Consider the following 14,510-nt stretch of genomic DNA (forward strand, 5'->3'; position numbering starts at 1 on the left):
ATATATTGGTTGATGGACACTGGGTAATTTCTATCTTTTGGTTATTGTGACTAGTGCTTCTACAAATGTAAGTGTACAAGTTTTTCTTTGAACACCTGTTTTCAATTACAGATGGTCCCCAACTTACAACGTTTCAATTTTACAATGGTGTAAACATGACACACTGAGTAGAAAGTGGTATGATAGTCTCTCACGATGCTGGGCAGTGGCAGTGAGCCACTGTGTTCACAAGGGTATACTGTAAGAATTAAAGAAAGAGGAAAGAAACATGAAAGGTGGCTTGACAGTCAAAGACAGGTTCATTTAGAGAAATACACCTGAGAGGGTAAGAGTTTTTAAGGATTCAGGGCAGGAGAGTTTATCAGAGGCTTGGACTGCTTTTGTGTCTCTTTGTTGGGCTTACCTGGGAGGGAGAGTTGTGTATCTGTTCCCATACATCTTCCTGCAGCTGCAGGCATCCCCCCTGCCACCCCAAGAGAGTCTGCTTTTAGCTTCCCTATCTTAGTGCACCTGAAGGGAAAGGAATGTGCTTATTAAGGCCCACATTGTATGAGGGTAAAGTTTGGCAGTTACCCAAGAGACTCCTCAGCTCAACCCCCCACCCTGCCCCTACCCCCGCTCAGTGCCTGAGCTGTCTTATCTGTGTTTTACTGTCTGCTGTTTTCTGGTTGCTTGTAGTTAGAAGAGAAGTGATTTCCTTGAAATGCATGAGGCTAGAAAGGGAGCTGGAACTTAAAGTGGTGGTGTTTGCCTGAGATGATGGTGCTCCTGCTCTGTCATTGCAGACCCTATAGTTATAAAAGGACGACAGGTGATGTGTTCTTTCTGGCTACTTCCTGCTGAGCGGGGGAGGGGGTGTGTGGAGAGTTTCTTGGTCTCAGATTGACTGCTGGAGCAACACCATCTGTAGATGTTTTTGGGTACTTGCCTGTGAGATGGCCATGATCTTGTCAGTTAAAAATATTTGAAAAATGTTACTTAGGGCAAGAACATTAGTCCCAGGCATATTATTAGGAGAGGGCCCAGGAATGGGTTGACCCATGCTGTGATTTTGTTTTTAAACCAATAATTTATTTGGTTATTTTGGTATTTCCTTAGCTCTTTAGCCCCCCCTTTTTTATTATTATTATATTTAGTTTTTCAACAGCATGTTTTATTAGGCCCAACTGGCTGAGATAGAAACATTCCTCACCCAATGAGAGGCAGATTCGCATGTTTGGAAAGGCCCATGTGTTATTTTTTGTTAGTAACTGTTATTCCTGCTATGAGGCTAATAATTAAGCAAAATGCTACAGTAATTGAGATTTTCTGATATTCCACCCTGATGGTGCTACAAGCATATAGTCCTACTGCAAATAGTAGAGTAAGTAAAGCAATTCCCACAAGAGGGGGCATAGTAAATAATTTACATTAAAAAGGTTTTAATATTTGGCTTAAAAGGAGACATAGAAAGTAGGGGTGAGACTGAGTAAGATGAGTAATTCTCACTCAGTTACTTATTTTTTATGATTTTCAGCTTAAGATTTCTTATTTCTTTACATTGATATTTAGGATGTTTCTCTGGGCTGTTAGGAGTTGCTTCCTTAGCTTTTTAGGCTTTGACTTGAGTGTGATGTAACCAGGAGTTGGTTTTTGTAACAGATATAATTTAAACTGTAGCAAATGATAAAAATTGAACATTAGGCAAGGCTAGAATTTAACAACAGGTGTGCTACAGTTTTTGAAACAATTTTCATTCTCCAGTTTCCCATTTTTATTAAAAGACAAATTATGGTAGGACTGGTTTGCTTTATTATACTTGGCTTAATTATTTGTATACAGTGCAGCACGAATAATTATTTGCTACATAGGCCTTTTAAATTGGCTTTGATGGAACTTTGTTCCATAGAAGGAATTTGGGATAAGACTTTTTAAAGTGAGCCCAGCCATGGATTTGTACAATCAAATACCTATGAGGTGGGAAAATTCCTTTTCTCTTGAGGTTTTAAGAAGATAACTTGGGGTTCCTGGCCTGTTAGGAAGTGACGTTCTTTACTTACTACAGATCAGAAACCCTGTACAGGGACCGTGTACACAAAATATGAGGCCAGTTTTCCAAGGGCTTTATTGGATCCATAAGTTAAGTTTGATTCCTTAAAGGAGAACACACCATTCCGGTCAAAGCCTTGGTAAAATAACCAGTTTTTCCAATTGTGTTCTGTTACAAAAGAAAACAGATTCTTATTGCACTGATGCAAACAACTATATTGTCATTTAAGAATACTTATAACTAGTTTTCAAATTCTAGAGGAACTAGGTAGAGAGAAACAAACACACTTTAAATCCTATTTACAAGAGTATAATTTACTTAGTTGTTAAAGGCTGTAGCCAGCTCAAGACAAGTTTTCTTGACTTCAAAAAGTAAAACAAGGATTAGCAGTGTTCTAAGCAAAAGGTAAAAACTTGTTTTTGTTTTTTATTATAGTCCATTTTATTAACTTTTGTTTTGCTTGATATTTATAAACATTTTAGCATTTTATGAGTTCTGTACTTTGTGTGTGTGTGTGTGTGTGTGTGTTGTTGTTGGAAATCTGCATTTGAGAGTACCTGTTAAAGTCCCACAGCTTGAATATAAACCATGTTTTGAAGAGAATTAAAACAAAATAACAATTGTCTGTAAATAACAAAATGTCCAGTTTGGATACAATTAGAAACACAATTGACAAAGACATTTGGTTATTTTTGTGGTTTACAATAACCCAACATATACAACCAATACTCTATTGTGTTCTGTGTTGCCAGATAATTTTGCCAACTGTAGGCTAATGTGAGTGTTCTGAGCATATTTAAGGTAGGCTGGGCTAAGCTGTGACATTCAGTAGGTTAGAAATGTTTAAATGCATTTTTGACTTGTGATAGTTCAACTTATAGTGGGTTTATCGGGACATAACCCCATCATAAGTCAGCGAGAATCTGTATTTTGGGTATATACCTAGGAGTAGAATTAATGGGTCATATGATAATTCTACACATTTAATTTATTGAGGAACCGCCGAACTGTTTCCTCAGAGGTGGTACCATTTTACATTTCCATAAACAACGCATGAGAGTTCCAATTTCTCCACATCCTTGCCAACATTTCACAATACATAAACGCTTCCAGAAAAAAGAAGAGGGAACACTTCCCAATTCATTTTATTAGGCCAACATTGCCCAAATACCACAACCAGAAAAAGATATGACAGACAAAAAACTGCAGACCAATATCCCTCATGAGTATGACATAAAAATCTTCACCAAGATATTCGTTATATATATAGATATATGGAAATATGATTTTATATATAGATATAAAAACATGTCACAACAGAGGGGTTCATGCCAGGAATGCAAGGCTATTTCAACATTTGAAAATCAGTCATTGTAGTTCACCATATTAACAGACTAAATATAACAAATCATATAATTATCTCAGTAGATGCAGAGAAAGGATTTGACAAAACTGAATATCCGTTTGTGATTTTTAAAAACTCATAGCAAACTAGGAATAGAATGAAAATTATTTAACCCAATAAGTGGCATCTACAAAAACCTACAAGTTACATCATACTGAATGAAGAGAAATGGCATGCATTCTTCCTAAGATCAGAAGCAAGGCAAAGGTGTCCTCTTTGATCATTCTTATTCAACATTATGCTACAAGTTCTAGATAGTGCAATAAGATAAGGAAAAGAAATAAAAAGCATTCAGATTGGAAAAGAAGAAATATAACTCTATTTCCAGACATTATTGTCTATGTAGAAAATAGTACAAATCCACAAAAAAATTACCCAGAACTAGTAAGTGAGCTAGGAAGGTTACAGGATACATTGTCATATACAAAAGTCAGTTGTATGCTATGTACTATCTATGAACAATCAGAATTTGAAATTTTGAAACATCTACAATATTGCCAAAAATGAAGTACTTAGGGGTGTGTGTGTATATACGTAAATATGTGTGAGATCTATATGCTGAAAAATTTTTAAAAGAAAAATAAAAGATCATCTAAATTAAGCTTGTCCAACCCACAGCCTGCGGGCCACATGTAGCCCAGGATGGCTTTGAATGTGGCCCAACACAAATTCGTAAACTTTCTTAAAACATTGTGAGATGTTTTTGTGATTTGTTTTTTTTTTTTTTTTAGCTCATCAGCTATCATTATTGTTAGTGTATTTTATGTGTGGCCCAGTACAATTCTTCCAATGTGGCCCAGGGAAGCCAAAAGATTGGACACCCCTGATCTAAATAAATGGAAAGACAGACCATGCTCATGAATTGTTAGACTCAATATAGTTGAAATAGCAGTTCTCCCTAATTTGATCTATAGATGCAACATAATCTCAATCACATTCCCAGAAAGCCCTTTTGAGGTACCAACAAGCTGATTTTAAAATTAACATGATAAAATAAAGGAGCAAGAATAGCCAAAACAATTCTGAAAAAAGAAAACAAAGTTGGAGAACTCGAACTACCCAATTTCAAGACTCACTGTAGAGCTACAGTAATGAAGACAGTGTGGTATTGACAAAAAGCCAGAAATAAAGATCAAAAGAATAGAAGAGAGAACCCCCAAATAGGCCAACACAAATGTAGTCAACTGTCTTTCTTTCCTGACTTATGGAGAAAGAAGTACAAATAAGCAAGGGCAGGGAGAAGGCTAGAAGGAACCCTGTAGTGCTGGGTTTGAGTTGGAGATGTCAGTATGAACTTATGTTCTTATTTATTTATTTATTTGGTTAGTTAGTTTTTTTGAGATGGAATCTCACTCTGTCGCCCAGGCTAGAGTGCAGTGGCATGATTTTGGCTCACTGCAACCTCTGCCTCCTGGGTTCAGGCAATTCTCCTGCCTCAGCCTCCCGAGTAGCTGGGATTACAGGCGGCTGCCACCATGCCCGGCTAATTTTTGTATTTTTAGTAGCGATGGGGTTTCACCATGTTGGCCAGGCTGGTGTCTAACAACTGACCTCAGGTGATCTGCCCGCCTTGGCCTCCCAAAGTGCTGGGATTACAGGCATGAGCCACGGCACCCAGCTATGTTTATGTTTAAATGTATACAGATAAATAGCCAAAGAAATAAAAATAGGTATATGTGCACACACGGATTAGAATACATACATGAATTTCCTAGCTCTGTGACACTCCTAGCAGTGACACACCAGTAACAATGAACACATCTAATCTTAAGAGCTTGATTTCCAAATGCCATTTTCCAGCAAAAGGAACCACATCTCCTTGGAGAAATAAATAGCAGATTCTTTGTCTTGGACAAGGAAAATACAAGATGAGCCTGGACCACCTTATAGTTCCAGGAAGTAATAAAGTGCCCCTCAACTACCAACAAAAGGATGGGGTCATGTACAAGGAACACAGGAACCAACCTGAAAGATCTAACAATAGCCAAACCTGTAACAATTTGTGCCACATAATTAATAATGTAGTATTCGATTATAACACAAAGAATAAAATAAATGTCCCTTCATCCATACTGACATAAGTAAATGACTGAATAAACAAATAGGCAGGGGAGACAGGACGTATCTTCCTTACAGAAGAATCCCAATTAACAATTGTGAAAGCAATGAAGGAAACAGAAAATCACTATTAGAAAAACAGTAGTTGCTGAAGGCACGATTCACTGATGAATGCTGAAATTACTGGGCAAAACTTTAAGAAGAAACAGATTATCTGTGTGACATCAAAGCAATTCCCCTGTGGTAGTTTTAAGATATGACCACAAAGTCTTTGATACCCCTCTGTCCAGAAGGTGGAGCTTAATGCCACTCCCCTTTAGTATGAGTGGGACTTTGGCTCACTTCTAATGAAAAGTATGGAAAGAGGAAAAATAATAACTTTGCAACAGAAAAACTCAGGAGACAACACCATAACAAAGTGATCAAGATGAACATCACTAGTAATAAATCATGTTGATATCATCTGTTTCCTGAAATAATTCATTAAAAAGGGACCAAGATTTGGTGATATCCATCCGTCAAATTCATAACCTCAATCTGCTCATGATAAAAAAAATCAGACAAAACAACATTGAGGAACATTCTACAATATTCATGACTATTCCACAAAAGCATCAAGGTCATGAAAGACAGAGAAAGACCAAGAGCTGTCTCAGATTGGAAGAGACTAGGGAAACATGACAACTAAGTGCAATGTGGTATCCTGGATTGGATCCTGGAACAGAAAAGGGTCAGTATGCAGTAAAGGATTAATCTTGCTCAAAGAAGTTTTGGCTTTTTGTTCCTGGCTCCTAGGAGGTAACCTCTAAGCCCTTGGAATGTCCTGCTTGATAAGAATATCCTTGGTTACCTGGGGTCTTCAGCCATGCAGTATCACTTAACCTCTGGAGGATCTGGAGAATTAAGGTCAGCAATGCAGGCACTCAGTCATGTCTATGTAACCAACTCCCAATAAAAACTCTAGACATGGCTCAGGTAATCTGCCTGGTTGGCAATATTCCATATGTATTGTCACACATCATTGCTGGTAGAAATAAGTGCTATCTGCATTACTCTACTGGGAGAGTACAACTAGAAACTCTGTGCCTGGTCTGTCTTGACTGCCTGATGTGCCTCTTCGAAGCCCTTGTTGATTTCAGTGTGTATCCTTTCATTGTAATGAACTGTAACTGTCAGTATAGTGGCTTTTCAGAGTTCTGTGAGTCCTTCTAGTGAATTATTGAATCTGAAGGTAGTCTTTGGGACCTCCAAACTCACAGTCAGTAATAAAATAACAAGGGAAATCTCAATGAAGTATGTAGTTTAATTAATACTATTATTAATTTTGAGAAAATCTATCAGGATTTTGTATAATGTTAACATTAGGGGAAGATGACTGATAGGTATATGGGAACACTCTGTTACCTTTATAAATCTTCTGTAAGTATAAAATCATTTTAAAATAAGAAGATATGTAGATAGGTAGTGGAAAAATACATACTTGCTAAAACTGAGAAAAAGAAAAATGGAGTGGCTATTGTAATGCAAGAATTTTACCAGAATAGTGTCATTCCATAGTGATAAAAGTGTCTACTTAACAAGAGGACTTCACAATCCTAAATGCTTGTGTACTCAATAACAGAGCTTCAAAATAGACAAAGTATAAACTAGTATAACTAAAAGGAGAAATAGAAAAAATATAATTTTAGTTAGAGATTTCAATAACTCTACCTCAATAATTGATAGAATAAATACAGTAGTCCCCTCTTATCTGCAATTTTGCTTTCCACAGTTTCAGTTACCCACAGTCAATTGCAGTCCAAAAATATCAAAGGGAAATTTCCAGAAATTAAAAATTTGTAAGTTTTAAGGGAAATTTCCAGAAATTAAAAATTCGTAAGTTTTAAGTTGTGCACAGTTCTGAGTAGCATGATAAAATCTTACACCGTCCCACTCTGTCCTGCCTGGGAGTGAATCCTCCATTTTTCCAGCATCTCCATGCTGAATATGCTATCCACTTGCTAGTCACTTAGTAGTCATCTTGGTTATCAGATCAGAAAAACATAGTATATAGGGTTCAGTACTATCCATGGTTTCAGGCATCCACTCGGAGTCTTGAAACATATCCCCCGTGGATAAGAGGGGGACTACTGTATAGGAAAATCTGTAAGTCTATAGAAGGCTTGAACCACACTATCAAAAATCTTGACTTAATTCACATTTATCGATCATGTCATACAATGATAGTATAATACATATTCTTTATAAGTATGCATGGAACTTTTTAACAATACAGACCATATTCAGGGCCATAGAGGAAATCTCAGTTAATGTGTAAGTATCCAAGTCCTATAAAGTATGTTCTCTGACCACAATGGAATCAAATTATAAATCATAGGGAAAGATAAATAAAAAACAAATATTTGCATACTGAATAATACACTTCTAAATAACCTATGGGACAAAGAAGAAATCCTAAGGTAAGTTAGGAAGTATTTTGAATGAATCAAAATGTAAAAACAATGTAAAAATATCATTACAATATAGTATCAATGTAAAAGTGTAAAAACATCGAAGTACATGAGTTGCTACTAAATGAGCGCTTAGAGGATAATTTATATCACTAAAATTTTATACTACAAAAGAAGGAAAATCTCACACCAGTGGCTGCAGCTTCAACCATAGAAACTAGAAAATGAGCACTTTTTTTTTTTTTTTTTCTGAGACGGAGTCTCACTATGTCACCCAGGCTGGAGTGCAGTGGTGTGATCTCGGCTCAGTGCAACCTCCGCCTCCCGGGTTCAAGCAATTCTCTTGCCTCAGCCTCCCGAGTAGCTGGGATTACAGGCATGCGCCACCATGCCTGGCTAATTTTTGTATTTTTAGTAGAGACAGGGTCTCACCATGTTGCCCCAGCTGGTCTTGAACTCCTGACCTCAAAGGATCCACCCACCTCGGCCTCCCAAAATGTTGGAATTACAGGCGTGAGCCACCACGTCTGGCCAAAAATGAGCATATTTAAGTCAAATAAGCAGAAAAAGGAAATAATAAAGAAAAGAGCATAAATCAATAAAGTCCAAAATAGAAAAACAATAGAGAAAATCAAGGACACTAAAAGCTTCTTGAGAAAATCAATAAAATTGAGAAACTGCTAGCCAGACTGATAAGGAGAGAAAAAGAGAAGACACAAATTACTGATATCAAGAATGAGAGAAGAGACATCACTTCCAATTCTACAGATAAAAAGGGGATGTGACAAACAACTTCATGTTCCTAAATTAGACAACTTATGTAAAATAGACAAGTTCTTTGAAATACACAAACAAAGCTTAATGAAGAAGAATATGACAACCTGAATAGTTTCCTAACTATTAAGGAAATTGAATTTGTAGTTAAAAGCCTTTTCACAAAAGAATTCTAGAACCAAATGACTTCACTGGAAAATTGTATCAAACATTAAAAGGAGGCATAATAGCATTTCCACACTAACTCTTTCAGAGGAGGTACCACTTCCCAATTCATTCTGTGAGCCCAGCATTACCCTGATACCAAAAGTGGACAAAGAAAGTACAAGAAAAGAAAACTATAGACCAGTATCCCACATAAACATATATGCAAAAGTTCTTAAAATTTTTAGCAAAGTGAATCTAGTGAAATATAAAAATGGTAGTACATCACGACCAAGAAGAGTTTAATTCCAGGAATACTAGATTTGTTTAACTATCAATAATCAATGTAATTCAAAAAATTAACAAACTAAAAAAGAAAAACTATATGATCATCTCGATGGAGAAAAAATATTTGACAAAATCTAACACCTATTCCTGATAAACTATCAACAAACTAGGAATAGAGGCAACTTCATCAACCTGATAAAGATCATGTATGAAAAACATAGAGCTAATATCATACTCAATAGTGAAAGACTAAATGTTTTCTTCTGAAGATCAAGAAAAAGGCAAATATATACACTCTGACCACTTCTATTCAACATTATAGTGTAGGTTTTAGTCAATGCAATAAGACCAAAAAAGAGCGCCTATAATGGAAAGGGAGAAGTGAAACTATCACACTTCACAGATGACACGATTGTCTGTGTAGAAAAGCTTACAGGATCTACAAAATTACTAAAAATAATAAGTGAGTTTAGCAAGGTTATCGTATACAGGATCAACACATAAAAGTGAATTATATTTCTATGTACCAGCAAAGAAATAGTGGAAATTGAAATTAAAAATAACTAGTATGATTCAAAATAGCATAGATATGAATTATTTAGAGATGAATTTGACAAGATATGTCTAAGGCTTGTATACTTGAAAACTACAAAGAACTTCTCTTTTTTTTTGTTTTGTTTTTGAGACGAGTCTCGTTCTGTCGCCCAGGCTTGAGTGCAGCTGCGCAATCTCGGCTCACTGCAAGCTCCGCCTCACCAGTTCACACCATTCTGCCTACAGGCGCCCGCCACAACGCCTGGCTATTTTTTTGTATTTTTAGTAGAGATGGGGTTTCACCGTGCTAGTTAGGGTGGTCTGAATCTCAATCTCCTGACCTCGTGATCCGCCCACCTCAGCCTCCCAAAGTGCTGGGATTACAGGCATGAGCCACTGCGCCCAGCCACCACAAAGCACTTCTAAGAAAAATTAAAGATCTAAATAAATGGAACCATATATCCTGTTTATGGATATGAAAACAATGTAATTAAGATGTCAATTCTCTCCATATAGATCTATGAATTCAGTTCAATCTCAAAATCCCAGCAGGCTTTTAATAGTAACTGACAAGTTGATTCTAAAATTTATATGGAAATTCAAAGAAAAACCAGAATAGCCAAAACATCTGTGAAAAAGGGGAATAAAGTTAGAGGATTTACATGATCTGACTTCAAGACTTATGAAGCTACAGCAAAGAGTAATGCTACAGTAATACAGAAGCTACAGTAATGGTGCAAGTACTGGCAGTAGTGGTACTGGCATAATAGAAAACTAAAACAGAAATAGAACCAACCAATTAATTTTTTAATAAAAATATCAAGGCAATCCAATGCATTATCATTTTCAACAAATGGTTCTGGAACAACTGGACAGCCATATGCAAAACAAAATCAACCTAAATCCTTATCTTTGGAAAGGATTTACATCATATACAAAATTAAATAAAAATGGATTAGGTAACCAAATATGAGCCAATATTATAAAACTTCTAGAAGAAAGCATAAGATAAATCCTTTTTAAAACTTTTATCTTAATGACCTTGAGCTTTGCAAAAATTTCTTAACCATGACCCAAAAAGCATGAACTATAAAAGGAAACAAAAATGAATTGGACTTGTTAACATTAAAAACTTTTGGTCTTATGTTATTTAAATGAAAAGGCAAACCTAGAAGAAACTGTTTGCAAAATATACATCCAACAAAGGACATATACCTAGGATATATAAAGAACACTTACAACTCAATAATAAGACAAATAACTGAGTTTACAAATGGGCAAAATATTTAAAAAGATACATCAACCAGGATGGTATACAGATGGTAAATAAACACAAGAAAAGATGCTCAACAGCATTACTTATTAGGGAAGTGTAACTTAAAACCACAGTGAAATACCACCACACCCCCATTAAATGACTAAAATTAAAAATAATAATCATACCCAATGAAGCAACTGTAGCACTTACATACTGCTGGTAAAAATGTAACATAGTACAACCACTTTGGAAAGCAGTTTGACAATTTCTTAAATAATTAAGTATATACCTACCATATGACTAAGCCATTCACGCCTAGGCATTTACTCAAGAGAAATGAAAACTATGTCCACACAGACTTGTAAACAAATGTTCACATCAGTTTTATTTGTAATAGCCAAAAGCTAGAAATATAAATTTCCATCAAAACATGAATGGATAAACAAATTCTGATATGTCCATATAATGAAATAACACTTAGCAATAAAAAGGAATGAACATAGACGCATATAACAACATGAATGAATCTCAAACTAATTATGCTGAATGGAAGGAGCCAAACAAGAGTGCTTATAGTATTATTCCATGTGTATAAAATTGTAGGAAATGCCAACTAATCTGTAACAATAGAAAATAAATCCGTGATTACCTGTGGATGCGGGAAGGATGTGGGGAAAGAGGACTGGATGACAAAAAGGCATAAGGAAACTTTTTTGGGGTGATGGATATGTTCATTATTTGTATTGTAGTGATGGTTGGAAAGGTGCACACATGTCAAAACTCATCAAATTGTACACTTTAAACAAGTTCCACTTATTGTATGCGAATTCTACCTCATTAAAACTGTAAAATATGTTTTGGGGACAATGGGAGAAATTTGGAAATGGACTAGATATATCATAGAGTTAGACTGATGATGATATTCCAGGTATGTGGGAGAATGTCCTTATTTTTAGGAGATGAATGCTCAATTATTTATGGATATGTTATATCTATAACTTACCACTGATATTTCAGGAAAAATTACATATAAATTGTTAAATCTAGATGGATGTTATATAGGTTGTACTGTGTTTTCAATATTTCTACATGATTGAAAATATACATAATTAAGATGTGGGGGAAATAATGTTACATTGTTTTATTGTCTGTCCTCTTCTTTGGGGATATATATATAATCTTTATTAACCTGAAATGCAACCAAATCTTCTCTGGGAAAATCTCCAGGGAGGGAGACATTCTCTATCTTTACTATCCTGGAATGTAAATAAATCTGAGCAAATTGCTTGTTAATGTCTAAACATGAAGAACATGAGATTCAAGGAGAATTGTCTCTGAAGAGAAGGCTAGAGTCAATCACACAAAACTGAAAAGAATAATGATGTGAAATGAATGTTGATTGGCAGAAAATGAATGTAGAAGATGGCAAAGACATCTTACATATGCATAATTGATGTCCCTGAAGAAGAGAAGAAATGGATCGGAAAAAAAATGTTAAGCAAAATAAAACTTCCCTGAAATGAATGATTGGAATGGCTCACTATAACTTAGGTAAAATTAATACACAAAGATCAGGACCAAAGCATATGCTTCCATAGATCCTTAACTTCAAGAATAAAAAAAGAATCATAGGGCAGAAAGGCACATTATGTACAAGAAAAAAGAGAGCAAGTTTGTCTAAGACTTCTCAATAATATCACTCAATTTTAGAAGAGCAGCATCTACCAAATTCTCAGGCAAAAAAAGTATAAATATGTCAATCAGGGAAGCATAACAACTATGAGTATTATGGAATAAGGGATTCATGCAAAATTTATAGAAGTAGCTGGGGAAGGTTTAGAAGTGGGAGTTAGAAGACTAGAGAAATCACTAAACCAGCCCTTTTGAATATTAGCATAGGTGGATAAATCAGAGCTCTCAGGAAAATCTGAAACGCCAGGCACATCTAGCTGCTGATGTGGGACTGCCAAGAGAAGCTGATGGAGAAGTCCATTAGAAGCCTTTGTGAGCCTGCAGCCAAGCATCTAGTGGTAGACCTGGGGCTACTGTTGGTCAGCAGGGCTGGAAGATGGAAAGAAGGGCTGGATATAGAGTGGAAGATAGGAAAAATTGGAACCTGCTGGGTACCTCTGCATCTGTCCTTCACTGTCTCTAATCTCAAAGACTTTCACAGCAATAGTTGCTCCTTCCCTTTGACCTTCCAAATCTCATGTAATTTCTACTTTAGCCAACTCTCATTTCTCAGTATAACCCAAACGACAGTGTAATCTAGTCCAATAGCTTGATATTTTTCTATGAGAAAAATTGCTTATGGTGAAGTAACACTACCTGAATTCAGAAATTCCTCTGAGTTTGCTCAATTGCTTTGTTTACTTCCAAAATAGCATTCATCAAAGCCAACAACCTGTGTGTCACAAAATCAAGAACCAATTTTCCCATCCTCATATGAATTGACATCCAATTTGGACAAGTCCTCCATTAAAACACTGTTTCTATGAGCCCCTTGCTCACCTGGTATGTTTTTACCTCTCTAGCTGCTCCTTCTCATTATCTTCTATAGATACATCCTTCTCAACCCAAAGCACAAGCTTCGGTCTTACGCCTGCTTTTCCTGTTACTCCCTACATTTTCTTTATTTGGATGACACTAAGATGCCGGAAACAAGCTCTCAAATCCTACCTCAATGTCCCAAACACACAGAGTTGTAGGGGGACCTATGCGAGCTCAGGAAGTGAGGTGTATCTAATACCCATTAAGAAATTCTCTCCATGCATAGTTCTAAGAGCTCTACACAATATGCATTGGCATTAATGGGTGGCCTGCAAAAGTGTGATCTAATCCCCAGAACCTCAAGAATATAGCTTTTTTGAGGCGGAGTCACCAGCTCTGCACTTAGGCTGGAGTGCCGTGGCAGGATCTCAGCTCACTGCAGCTCCGCCTCGGGTTCCACTTGTTCTCACCACTTTCAGCCTCCCGAGTAGCTGGGACTACAGGCGCCCGCCACCTGCAGCCAGCTGGATTTTTGTATTTTAGTAGAGGCGGGGTTTCACCATTATCCAGCCAGGATGGTGCCGATCTCACTGAGCCTCGTGATCCGCCCGTCTCGGCCTCCCAAAGTGCTGGGATTACAGGCTTGAGCCACCGCGCCCGGCCCAGAATATAACTTTATTTGGAAATAGAGTACAGAGGTAATTAAGTTAAAATGGGGCCATTAAAGTGAACTCCAATCCAATATAACTAGTGTCCTTATGAAAGGGGAAATTTGGAAACAGAGCCGGACACGCAGAGGGAACATGATGTGAAGAAACACAGGGAGAAAACAGCCATCTGATAGGAACAATGCATCTATAAGCCAAATAACACCTGAGGCTCTCAAAAGCTAGGAGAGAGGCATGAAACAGTTCCTTCCCTAGCACCTTCAGAGGGAGCATGGCCCTGCTGACACCGTGATTCAGATCTCCAGTCTCAAGAACTATGAGACAATTTCTGCTGTTTTAGGCTGCCCAATTGTGGTACTTTGTTATAGCAGCCCTGGGAAAGAAATATGCTTCTTAGTCAAATCTATGGTAG

This window comes from Papio anubis, chromosome X (assembly GCF_008728515.1).
Source record: "Papio anubis isolate 15944 chromosome X, Panubis1.0, whole genome shotgun sequence".
Taxonomy (NCBI): Eukaryota; Metazoa; Chordata; class Mammalia; order Primates; family Cercopithecidae; genus Papio; species Papio anubis.